Genomic DNA, 13,049 nt, shown 5'->3' with positions numbered 1-13,049 from the left:
AGATTATGTTGATGCAATAGCTCCATACTCAATAACCCTAAACAACTGCCAGCTCGATGAAAGATCCGTACCCAAAGACTGCAAAGTTGAACAGGTCACACCAATATTCAAAAAAGGCAATAGGAGTAATAAACTATATTACGCGCCCATATCATTGACGTCGATATGCAGCAGGATTTAGAACACATATACTGTTCGAACATTATGAACTACCTCGAAGACAACGATCTAGTGGCACATACTCAACACGGATTTAGAAAATATCGTTCTTGTGAAACACAACTAGCTCTTTACTCACGTGAAGTGTTAGTGCGATCGACAAACGATATCAAATTGATCCCGCATCTCTATGTTTCCAGAAGGTACTTGACACCGCATCTCACAACCGGCTTGCAATCAAATTGCATGCTTATGGAATATCGTTTCAGTTATGCGACTAGATTCATTATTTCCTGTCAGAGAGGTCACAGTTCACAGTAGCTGACCGAAAGTCGTCGAGTAAACAGAAGTGATTTCTGGCGTTCCTCAAGGTAATGTTATAGCTCCTCTGTTGTTCCTAATCTGTATAAATAGCTTAGGAGACAATCTAAGATGTCGTCTTCGCTTGTTTGCAGATGATACTGTCATTTATCGTCTGGAGGTCATCAGAAGATCAAAACCAATTGCCAAACGATTTACATAAGATACCTGTATGGTGCAAAAATTGGTTGTTGTTGTTGTTGTTGTTGTTATTGTGGTCTTCAGTCCTGAGACTGGTTTGATGCAGCTCTCCATGCTACTCTATCCTGTGCAAGCTTCTTCATCTCCCAGTACTTACTGCAACATACATCCTTCTGAATCTGCTTAGTGTATTCATCTCTTGGTCTCCCTCTACGATTTTTACCCTCCACGCTGCCCTCCAATGCTAAATTTGTTATCCCTTGATGCCTCAGTACATGCCCTACCAACCGATCCCTTCTTCTTGTCAAGTTGTGCCCCAAACTCCTCTTCTCCCCTATTCTATTCAATACCTCCTCATTAGTTACGTGATCTACCCATCTAATCTTCAGCATTCTTCTGTAGCACCACATTTCGAAAGCTTCTATTCTCTTCTTGTCCAAACTATTTATCGTCCATGTTTCACTTCCATACACGGCTACACTCCATTCAAAAACTTTCAGAAACGACTTCCTGACACTTAAATCTATAGTCGATGTTAACAAATTTCTCTTCTTCAGAAACGCTTTCCTTGCCATTGCCAGTCTACATTTTATATCCTCTCTACTTCGACCATCATCAGTTATTTTGCTCCCCAAATAGCAAAACTCCTTTACTACTTTAAGTGTCTCATTTCCTAATCTAATTCCCTCAGCATCACCCGACTTAATTCGACTACATTCCATGATCCTCGTTTTGCTTTTGTTGATGTTCATCTTATATCCTCCTTTCAAGACACTGTCCATTCCGTTCAACTGCTCTTCCATGTCCTTTGCTGTCTCTGACAGAATTACAACGTCATCGGCGAACCTCAAAGTTTTTATTTCTTCTCCATGGATTTTAATACCTACTCCGAATTTTTCTTTTGTTTCCTTTACTGCTTACTCAATATACAGATTGAATAACATCGGGGATAGGCTACAACCCTGTCTCACTCCCTTCCCAACCACTGCTTCCCTTTCATGCCCCTCGACTCTTATAACTGCCATCTGGTTTCTGTACAAATTGTAAATAGCCTTTCGCTCCCTGCATTTTACCCCTCCAACCTTCAGAATTTGAAAGAGAGTATTCCAGTCAACATTGTCAAAAGCTTTCTCTAATGGCCGAGTGCACCAATCTCTCGATTAACAGTTAACCGCGGTTAAGTCGATATATAATCCTGTTCAGCGTAGTATTCTGGTGCACCAACATCTATCTAAGTTAAACGAGGGAATCGACCGCGGTTATATTTAACTGGGGCTCTTTCCCGGTTTTCTCGACATAACCGCGGTTTTAGAAGCATACGCTATTAAGATGGCGGCGCGTTTTGATGTTATGGATGGCATTGAGGAAGATTTGTTATTCCTTGACCATTTAAATCGTGACCGAAATCGTGTTGGAGTGATTGTGGAAGGGGGAAACCCTTTTGAAGATTATGGTGACAGGAAGTTTGAATAGAGATTTCGTCTGTCAAAAGAAACAGTGTGGTGGTTATTAAATCAAATTAATGATAGGTTAGAATTTCCTACTGATCGGAATAAGCCTGTTTCTCCGATAAACAGACTTTTGATTACTTTAAAGGCATATGCAACAGGTGCATTCAGCATTCTTATTGGGGACAACAGTAATGTACATCGTACAACAGCACAACGAATCATCAGTGATGTATCAGCATCATAGCATCACTGTCTCCTCGCTTTATAAAATTTCCTACAAGAGAAGAAGTGCGCTCTGTGATGTATGGTTTTAGTCAGTTGGACCGATTTCCTGGCGTTATCGGTACGTTGGATTGTACCCATATAGGAATTCAGTCTCCTGGAGGACATAATGCTGAACTTTTCCGCAATAGGAAACCATAATTTTCCTTTAACTGTCAAACCATTAGTGATCACCATTTGTTAATAAGAGATATTGTCGCTTGATGGCCGGGCTCTGTGCACAACAGTACCATATTTCTCAACTGCGCTCGCAGAGCTCAATTGAAAACGGAGAAATACCACAAGGTCACTTATTGGGAGACAGTGGTTATGCATGTAGATCCTGCTTGTTAACTCCACTTTTAAATCCGAAAAATAAAGCAGAGCATCGATATAACAGGTCTCATATTAAAACTAGAAACACTGTTGAGAGAAAATATGGTATGTGGAAGAGAAGATTTCCCATATTATCTGTAGAAATAAGATGTAATCCACAGGAAGCAATGTCAATAATTGTGGGTACGGCTGTGTTGCATCATATTGCGAGGAGTACAAGCAGTGAAGAACCACCAGAAGATCCTGAAATTTCTCGACTTTTAGATCAGTTACGTGATGAGAGAGGCCCCAACATATGAAGACAACGAACCAGTGCTACCTGGACAGCAGATGTATCGTGATGATACATTGCCTGGAAGAGCAGTTCGCTGTGCTATAATTAATGAACATTTCCGATAATCTAACATAAATTCAGACATTGTTCGTAATGAAAAATTATGATTATAGTTATTGGATTTCGTCGTATTTTCAATTTTTCAGATTATTTCAGCATGTAATCTATTTTGTTTCTGCTGTCTAGCGAACATAAAAGTACTCATTGAACTGGGTGTGTGATGCGAAATTTGAGGTTTTGGCGTGCCAGGGACAGGATGTGCTGCCTACAGAAAATTACCCAGCTGCTGCTTTTCTGAGATATTTTTTTAGTGTGGAACTGTTGATAATTCATTATTAAAGATATATTTCTTGCATCACATTGGTTGTGAAAGCAATGCAGTAATGTGTTATTTATATACATGTTCAGTTTCTGGGTATGTACTTAAATTTGGGAACAAATGACTCCATTACATTTAGAGAGTGTGAGAGTAAAAGCGAGTGGAATAAAATATAATGGATATTTCTGTATTATGTTCACTATAGATCCTAAACATCTCTTAAATTTTCTGCTGTAACAACAAATGTGTGAATGTCCAACAGTTTTGCAATATTAAAAGAGCACATTCTTTATTATTAGAACCTTTCAGTTTAGAGATTATTTTACTGCACTTCTGCTCAGTATTAATGCAGTCTTATCACCTAGATTAGTTTAAACTTGTGAATATGCAGTAAACACATAGGCACAAAATAAATAATCATTCGTGTAATAACATAAAATGTCAGCTTGGGATTGTTTATTTGTTAAATTGTTTCCATACTAATCACTACTCTTTGTTTACAATATGATTTTCTTCAAACATAAGTGTGTGTGGCTATAAGGTTGTGCAAAGAATTGAATTACGTTGTTAATTCTAGTCAGTCATGCGTGTAGCAGCACTTTACACAATATTATGTATAACTGTATGGTATAAAAAAATACATGAAATTGAAGACAAATTTGTGTTTAGAAATTGCCACCAAAAACAAGTTCTCATTGCTACAAAAGGCAATGGCATTTTGTCAGCAATGTCTAATACTTTGGGGATCAGTGCAAGAGCAATAATTAGTTAAGGAGTGTGCTACTTCGGAAGATATGAAAGCAGAACCATAATGCTGTGGGTTGACGGTACGAAGTGTCATACTTTAAGTTATTACTGAGGGAAAGTCCCTCCCTCACTCTGTCACTGATATTGATGCAGTTTTTTCACATATTTAATGCTCACCTGTACAGAAGGGAATTCCTTGTCATTGCATAGTGCCACAAAAAAATGCCTCACTACAAATACAGCTGTGGCAGAAGTTGGGGTTGCCATCATAAACATTAGCAGTTGCAGAGTATTGCTAAGAAAGCCACACATGCTATGATTACTATAGCAGAAAACAGTGACCCATCATAGGAATTCATTTCTGAAAATATATTGCTACAAATTTTGTTGTGATAAAAGTTATGGGCTGACATTATAAGCATTAACAGGTGCAGAGTATTGCTAGAAAAGCCACACAATGCTAATCTCACTACTGTCCATATTAGCAATGTATTATTCAATAATGCCTCTCTACGAATACTGTTATGATAAATGTTTCAGGTTTCCACCACACACATTACCAAGTGGTGTGGCTAGGAAAGCCACATATGCTATGCTTACTTTTACTTTTGCAGAAAAGAGAACCCACCACAGCAATGTATTTCTCAACATGCCTCACTTCAAATTGTATTGTCATAAAATATATAGGTTCCCATTATAAACATTACCAGGTGCAGAGTATTGCAGGGAAAATGGCACACACAAAATTATGATTTGGAGCACTTTCCCTCATAATTTAATATGTTAGGATATTTCTGGTATAAACAATGCAAAACATGATAACATTGGGCCTCATGTATATATAACTGTTACAGCACATATGTTCATTCCAAAGTTAGAGTAACAAGGATGCTTTATTACTATTATTTTGTTTCATTAACAGTCTACCTCATTGTTAAGTCATTTAAGTAGAAATTGGCACCTGACGTTATGGCTGCAGGCCTGCAACTGACATGTAGCTTACTTGTGTAAACTGCAGTGTTGCTAATCTGTTTTTATATATGAAGTAATTCTAATTTTAAGTCATTGGATGAAACTTAGTCCAGACCCAATAAGCTGTAAGCAGATATTAGACAGACAACAACTAGGATAGTAGCAGTATCACTAACAGGACAAACACAGAGAAACAATTTGAACTGTGAGACAACGTTAATACGTTAGATAGAATACAACACAGCACAAAAAATTACAAAAATTCACTGTCACAGGAAAAAAAAGGTCACGTGTCACTGGAATTTTTCTTCTTCTAGTATTTTAGTTTTTCTTTCAGGGACAGAATGTTTAAATTTTTAATCCTCAGCTCCTTTTGGTGCTCTACCTTCATCATGTGTAATTGGGCCTCCAGTAGTTCCACTCTCTTCTTGCACACATATTCGATTAGTGTTCCCGAATCTGATGGCCTTTGTTTTGCAGGCATCCTGCGACGATGCCATGTATTTTTCGGCGTGCAAATGTTTTCATTGGATTGATCAGGAGACTGTGAAACTGACTGCAGCTGGGTGACATACACCAGAACATTATTTGGAGTCTCTTTACTTTGTATTACGACAGGTGCGTGGGAAGTGCTAGGTTGTGTGCACTCTGCTAACTCGACAACTGAAGCAGGTGGCGTGTTCTCACTGCACTGCACTGTACTGCACTGCACTCCATGTTGACAACATCCACAATCATGCTAAACTGAGCACCAGAATCGTATGTATTCGTTAACGGTTTCATTGAGGAACCAACAATTTCTAATAGTTTAGCCCGATCATGGATCTTGGTTTTTTTGGGTAGGCTTCCCCCCACCTGTTTTATACACTTCAACCTTTTCTTCTGCATGGTTTTTTCGAAGTCTTCTTTTCATGTTTTCATAACAGGTTTTCAGCCTGTCACAGGATCTTTTTGTCCCACCTGAAATTAAATAAATGTAGTTTGTAGTACCATAAATTAATTCTTATATTATTTACATTCATAAGTCCATTTTGCATTCTGAGGTTCTTAACTTATAACTGCAATAAAAATCTAAGATCTGTATATGGCTTTTGTTTACATATCAGTTCATTAAAAAGAAAGTGGTATAGGCATATATGAAGAATACGGCACAGGGCCAAGTGTGAAACGTATGTTCACAATTTTCAACATAAAAGCTTCCGTTAGTCACATAATATTTAGTTAACAGTAGCATGGCATTGGATTTTAAATTTAAAACTAACAAAACAATTCCAACCGTAAATTTACATAGTCCTATCAGGTATTTCAGTGGTACGCCAATAACAGTTTCAAATTTCAAACTAAAAGCCAGTGTGTGCCATATCCTACGCTTACGATGAACCTAGAAAAGTTATTCATTTATGAGTAAACTTACCAGGAGTAGAATTAAATTGTGCCTCCACATGGGACCACATTGCCTGTTTTTCTTTTAAGCTGCAGCCGTCGGTTTTCTTATTTTCAAGAACGGATGCATTTGCACCCACCAGTTCAAGAAGTACATCTATCTCGTACTTCTAGAAATTCGGTGTTCTTCTTTTATTCTCCATTATTCTCCAAAAAAGAAACCAACAGATCAGAAATAGGTACCGAGGTACGTACACACACTTCTGCTTGTCGACGGAAAAAACAGCAAAGATTGAATGTGGCACCAGCGATTATCTGTGCAATTTCATGTTTACTAACATCTTTGCGTCGCCAGGGCACGTTCCATTGCAATGTAGAGAGTTTACCGCGGTCAAATGCACAGTTGGCTGACGACGGTTTGCTGACCAGCGATTAACGTTGGTGCACTGCAGAAACATTTTAAACGCGACTTACTTTTAACCATGATCGCGGGACCTTGGTTATCATGCTTTTTGACCGGGGCTGGTGCACTCGTCCATGAGTCTACAAATGCTAGAAACGTAGGTTTGCCTTTCCTTAATCTTTCTTCTAAGATAAGACATAAGGTCAGTATTGCCTCACGTGTTCCAACATTTCTACGGAGTCCAAATTGATCTTCCCCAAGTTAGACTTCTACCAGTTTTTCCATACGTCTGTAAAGAATTCGCGTTAGTATTTTGCAGCTGTGACTTGTTAAACTGATAGTTTGGTAATTTTCACATCTGTCAACACCTGCTTTCTTTGCGATTGGAATTATTACATACTTCTTGAAGTCTGAGGGTATTTCGCCTGTCTCATACATCTTGCTCACTAGATGGTAGAGTTTTGTCAGGACTGGCTCTCCCAAGGCCGTCAGTAGTTCTAATGGAATGTTGTCTACTCCCGGGGCCTTGTTTCGGCTCAGGTCTTTCAGTGCTCTATCAAACTCTTCACGCACTATCGTATCTCCCATTTCATCTTCATCTACATCCTCTTCCATTTCCATAATATTGTCCTCAAGTACATCGCCCTTGTATAGACCTTCTATATACTCCTTCCACCTTTCTGCTTCCCCTTCTTTGCTTAGAACTGGGTTTCCATCTGAGCTCTTGATATTCATACAAGTGGTTCTCTTTTCTCCAAAGGTCTCTTTAATTTTCCTGTAGGCAGTATCTTTCCGACCCCTAGTGAGATAAGCCTCTACATCCTTACATTTGTCCTCTAGCCATCCCTGCTTAGCAGTTTTGCGCTTCCTGTCGATCTCATTTTTGAGACGTTTGTATTCCTTTTTGCCTGCTTCATTTACTGCATTTTTATATTCACTCGTTTCATCAATTAAGTTCAATATTTCTTCTGTTACCCACGGATTTCTACCAGCCCTCGTCTTTTTATCTACTTGATCGTCTGCTGCCTTCACTACTTCATCCCTCAGAGCTACCCATTCTTCTTCTACTGTATTTCTTTCCCCCATTCCTGTCAATTGTTCCCTTATGTTCTCCCTGAAACTGTGTACAACCTCTGCTTTAGTCAGTTTATCAAGGTCCCATCTCCTTAAATTCCCACCTTTTTGCAGTTTCTTCAGTTTTAATTTACAGTTCATAACCAATAGATTATGGTCAGAGTCCACATCTGCCCCTGCAAATGTCTTACAATTTAAAACCTGGTTCCTAAATCTCTGTCTTACCGTTTTATAATCTATCTGATACCTTTTAGTGTCTCCAGGGTTCTTCCATGTATACAACCTTCTTTCATGATTCTTGAACCAAGTGTTAGCTATGATTAAGTTATGCTCTGTGCAAAATTCCACCAGATGGCTTCCTCTTTCATTTCTTACCCCCAATCCATATCCACCTACTACGTTTCCTTCTTTCCCTTTTCCTACTCTCGAATTCCATTCACCCATGACTATTAAATTTTCGTCTTCCTTCACTACCTGAATAATTTCTTTTATCTCATCATACATTTCATCAACTTCTTCATCATCTGCACAGCTAGTTGGCATATAAACTTGTATTACTGTAGAAGGCATGGGCTTCGTGTCTATCTTGGCCACAATAATGCGTTCACTATGCTGTTTGTAGTAGCTTACCCGCACTCCTATTTTTTTTATTCATTATTAAACCTACTCCTGCAGTACCCCTATTTGATTTTGTATTTATAACCCTGTATTCACCTGACCAAAAGTCTTGTTCCTCCTGCCACCGAACTTCACTAATTCCCACTATATCTAACTTTAACCTATCCATTTCCATTTTTAAATTTTCTAACCTACCTGCCCGATTAAGTGATCTGACATTCCACGCTCTGATCCGTAGAACGCCAGTTTTCTTTCTCCTGATAACGACGTCCTCCTGAGTAGTCCCCGCCCGGAGATCCGAATGGGGGACTATTTTACCTCCGAAATATTTTACCCAAGAGCAGATGATGAAGAAGTTGATGAAATGTATGATGAGATAAAAGAAATTATTCAGGTAGTGAAGGGAGACGAAAATTTAACCATACAGTAAAGCTGCATACCCTCGGGAAAAATTACGGCTGTAGTTTCCCCTTGCTTTCAGCCGTTACAAAAATTGGCACTTGACCCTAAATAATGAAAAATGTGAGGTCATCCACATGAGTGCAAAAAGGAGTCCGATAAACTTCGCTTACACGACAGATTAATGAAATTTAAAGGCCGTAAATTCAACTAAATATGTAGGAATTACAACCACGAACAACTTAAATTGAAGTAACGCTTAGAAATTGTTGTTGGGAAGGCGAACCAAAGACTCCGTTTCATTGGCAGAACAGTTAGAAGATACAGCAGATCTGTTAAAGAGATTGCCTGCATTACGCTTGTCCGGTCTCTTTTAGAGTACTGCTACGTAGTGTAGGATCCTTACCAGACAGGATATACGAAGTACATCGGGGAAGTTCAGAGAAAGGTTGAGCGTTTTGTATAATCGATAAATAGGGGAGAGAGTGTCAGGGACATGATACAGGTTTTCGGATGGACATCATCAAACCAAAGGCGTTTCTCCCTTGCGTCGGGGTCTTCTCACGAAATTTCAATCACCAATATGCTCCTCCAATTACCAAAATATTTTGTCAATATCGACCTACATAGGGAGAAACGATCACCGTAATAAAATAAGGGAAATCAGAGCTCACGCGTTAAGATACAGGTCTTCGTTTATTCTGCGCGCTGTACGAGAGTGGAAAATAGAGAACTATTGAGAAGGTGGTTCGAAATGGTTCAAATGGCTCTGAGCACTATGGGACTTAACATCTGAGGTCATCAGTCCCCTAGAACTTAGAACAACTTAAACCTACCTAACCTAAGGACATCACACACATCCATGCCCGAGGCAGTATTCGAACCTATGACCGTAGCAGTCGCGCGGTTCCGGACTGAAGCGCCTAGAACCGCTCGGCCACCGCGGCCAGCGAAGGTGGGTCGATGAACCCTCTGCCATGCACTTAAGTGTGATTTGTAGAGTATCCATGTAGATGAAGAAGAACTGGCAAATAGTATGCGACTTTAAACAAATATTTATATAATAGTTTATTATATCAAGTTCGCCTAATTACCACAATATTCACGTTACCAGTTTCGGTAATTTATTGCTATCTTCAGGTGCGATAATTAATCTAATTACAGCTTCGTAATGATATAAAAATTCAAGCTACGCTCTCTGAACATCATGAAATGATATAAAATATGTGACCGCATTATATATCAGATCGTCAGATGCTTCCCACTCGCTGGGCTTGCAGACTACATCCGTGCTCTGCGCTCCTGACGCATGGTCATACGGATCGCCAATCCCATCTGGTGTCGTCAGAATCGTAGTCGAACTGTGTGATGGACCTGCAGTATTTCTTCACTCATTTCAATAATAAATAAGAAAGCTGCAGAAACGCCAGCTCAAAGTAAAGCTGGTACATAAATTAACCGGTAACGACTACGGCGCAGTGTCGTAAAGGAGGTAGTTCAGGTGTGGCCCCTACCGGTATCTTACGCAACCATGCCTCGGTTTACCGCTGTTTACTGGCTGTCGGATATGAACCTTTACGTGTTACAGGAGCTCGCAGGCATTCATTAAATGTCTGATGAGAAACCGCCTAGAGCCCAAATATCCGAACGAACGAGCTGACGAAAATTTTGCAACTGGCCTCATTATAACTTACTATTGACGTTAACTGTGTCGTCCCAGACACACAAGTCTGGTCGAATTTCTCGACAAACACTCTCTTGATTGAATTTTCTCATTTTGAGAAGGCAGAGAGAGCGATATCTTTTACTTGCCTTCCTAAAGCTATGATTAAAATAATCTTTTTCGACAGACTTCGCTGTCATGTTCAGGTCTTAAGAAATCTTTTTATCGGACCTTTTCATTTTAAGTTGGACCTCTTGCTAAGTTGTCATTCGGATAACAAAAGCACATTGTGAAATGTTTGTCATAACTAAAACAATTAAAAATACGTATAAAGCACATTGCGCAAATAGCCATATCCATATATACTCCGCTCACAGGTTATTGTTAAGTCACAAAAACGCAATACACGGTAGCACATCTGTTTACAGAACATGTAAGGCATAAGGTTGTACCTTACATGCCGTTTAAGGTGGAATTCGATGTTTAGAATATGTCCAGCTTATGTATGAGTGAGCTACTGTATACTGTGTTTTTGTGACGTAAGTCATCTGTGAACGATATATATGTGGACATGGGTATTTGCACAAGATGCTTTATGTATTTAAATGTTTTAGTCATAACAAACCTTTTGTAATGTGCAGTTTTTATCCGCATGACGGCGTAGCGTGAGGTCCAACTTAAAATGAACACATTCCACAACAAAAAGATTTGTTATTGCCTGAAGTTGACAGCAAAGTATGTTGAAACAGGGTGTTTTAAATAAAGAAATATTTATGCTATTTTGGCTTTAGAAAGGTTTTAGAAAGACTTATTTACAATATGAGGAGCTGGTATTGGACCGCGTGAGAGAAGATTCATCATTAATAGATCATCAAGAAAATCGCATTTAAAATGTCTGAGTTAAAACGCAAGCTCCTTAACCTAAAGGAGATGACCCAGGATATAATTCTAAGAAATGCAATTAACACACACATATTTCGTACCGTACTGCTAATACGAGGTGCTTCTTTCGATGACGCTGCTGAAGAAAGAGCGCAATCAGTTTCGTAGAGGGTGACCACAAATTCAGTGAAAGTGTAGGAGGTTCAAAAGAATGCACGTTGAGTTGTGTATTGCAGAGGACATCCAGAAGAAGGTAACGTTTTAAAGAAATATATGTATTGTAGCAATGATAGTCTGTATAAACTACATACCGTACACAGGGTGTAAATTTTAAGTTGACAAACCAAGATAACTCGAAAAATAAGCTTCACACGAAAAAATATGTAGCATCCAAAGTTAATTATTTTCGAGGGGGACATCTGCTGGTGCTAAAATTAGCCCACCACCCCAGTCCCCTAGGGGTGGGGCGGGCAGCAGCTTTAAAATTTCAAATGGGACCCCACATTTTTTATTGCAGAATCAGATTCTACATAAAAAACTACGTACATGTTGTCTTAAACATTTGTTTCGATTCTTGGTAGTTGGTTCTGTAATTCAAGAAAATCCATGTTCTCATTTTTGCGTGGAAAATGGTTACGGAGAAATAAAAAATACTTATTTATTTCTTAAATTTTGATTCAATAAAATTAAAACTCTCCCTCCCTCCCCTTAGGGTGGGGTTCGAGAGAGAGGAATTAGAGTTTTACGAATGTTGGGCAAGAAACAAACAAAACGTATCCTACTCTGCGGAAAAATTAGTATATGGTCCTCCTCGGAAATAATTTAACTTTGATTCTACACATTTTTTCGTGTGAAGCTTATTTTTCGAGTTATTCTGGTTTGTCAACTTAAAGTTTACACCCTGTATATCGACAGTAGCGTTAGACCTGTTTGTGTTGCATATATTTCTCTTTGGCGTTCAAGCGGTGGCTATGGGCGCGTGGAGTGTGTGTGTGTGTGTGTGTGTGTGTGTGTGTGTGTGTGCAATGGGATTCACCGATACAAAGTAACGGTAGAAGAACTCGAGACAGAAGCCAACAGGCAGTTTGTCACAGAAAAGTTAGTAAAGCGATTGAAAGCAGTTTACTGATAGTGCGGGTATATGTATGTGTGCTGCGTAATAGTGCAGAGGATACATTTAATGCACAAGTTAAGCCGAATAGATTAAGGAAATTCAAACCTACGTTTCTAGCATTTGTAGACTTAGAGAAAGCATTTGACAATGTTGACTGGAATACTCTATTTCAAATTCTGAAAGTGGCAGGGGTAAAATACAGGGAGCGAAAGGCTATTTACAATTTGTACAGAAACCAGAAGGCAGTTATAAGAGTCGAGGGACATGAAAAGGGAACAGTGGTTGGGAAAAGGGAAACAGTGGTTGGGAAGGGAGTGAGACATGGTTGTAGCCTATCCCCTATGTTGCTCAATCTGTATACTGAGCAAGCAGTAAAGGAAACAAAAGAAAATTCGGAGTAGAAATTAAAATCCACGGAGAAGAAATAAATATT

Source organism: Schistocerca nitens, chromosome 1, assembly GCF_023898315.1.
Source record: "Schistocerca nitens isolate TAMUIC-IGC-003100 chromosome 1, iqSchNite1.1, whole genome shotgun sequence".
Taxonomy (NCBI): Eukaryota; Metazoa; Arthropoda; class Insecta; order Orthoptera; family Acrididae; genus Schistocerca; species Schistocerca nitens.
This window is presented reverse-complemented; position numbering follows the sequence as displayed.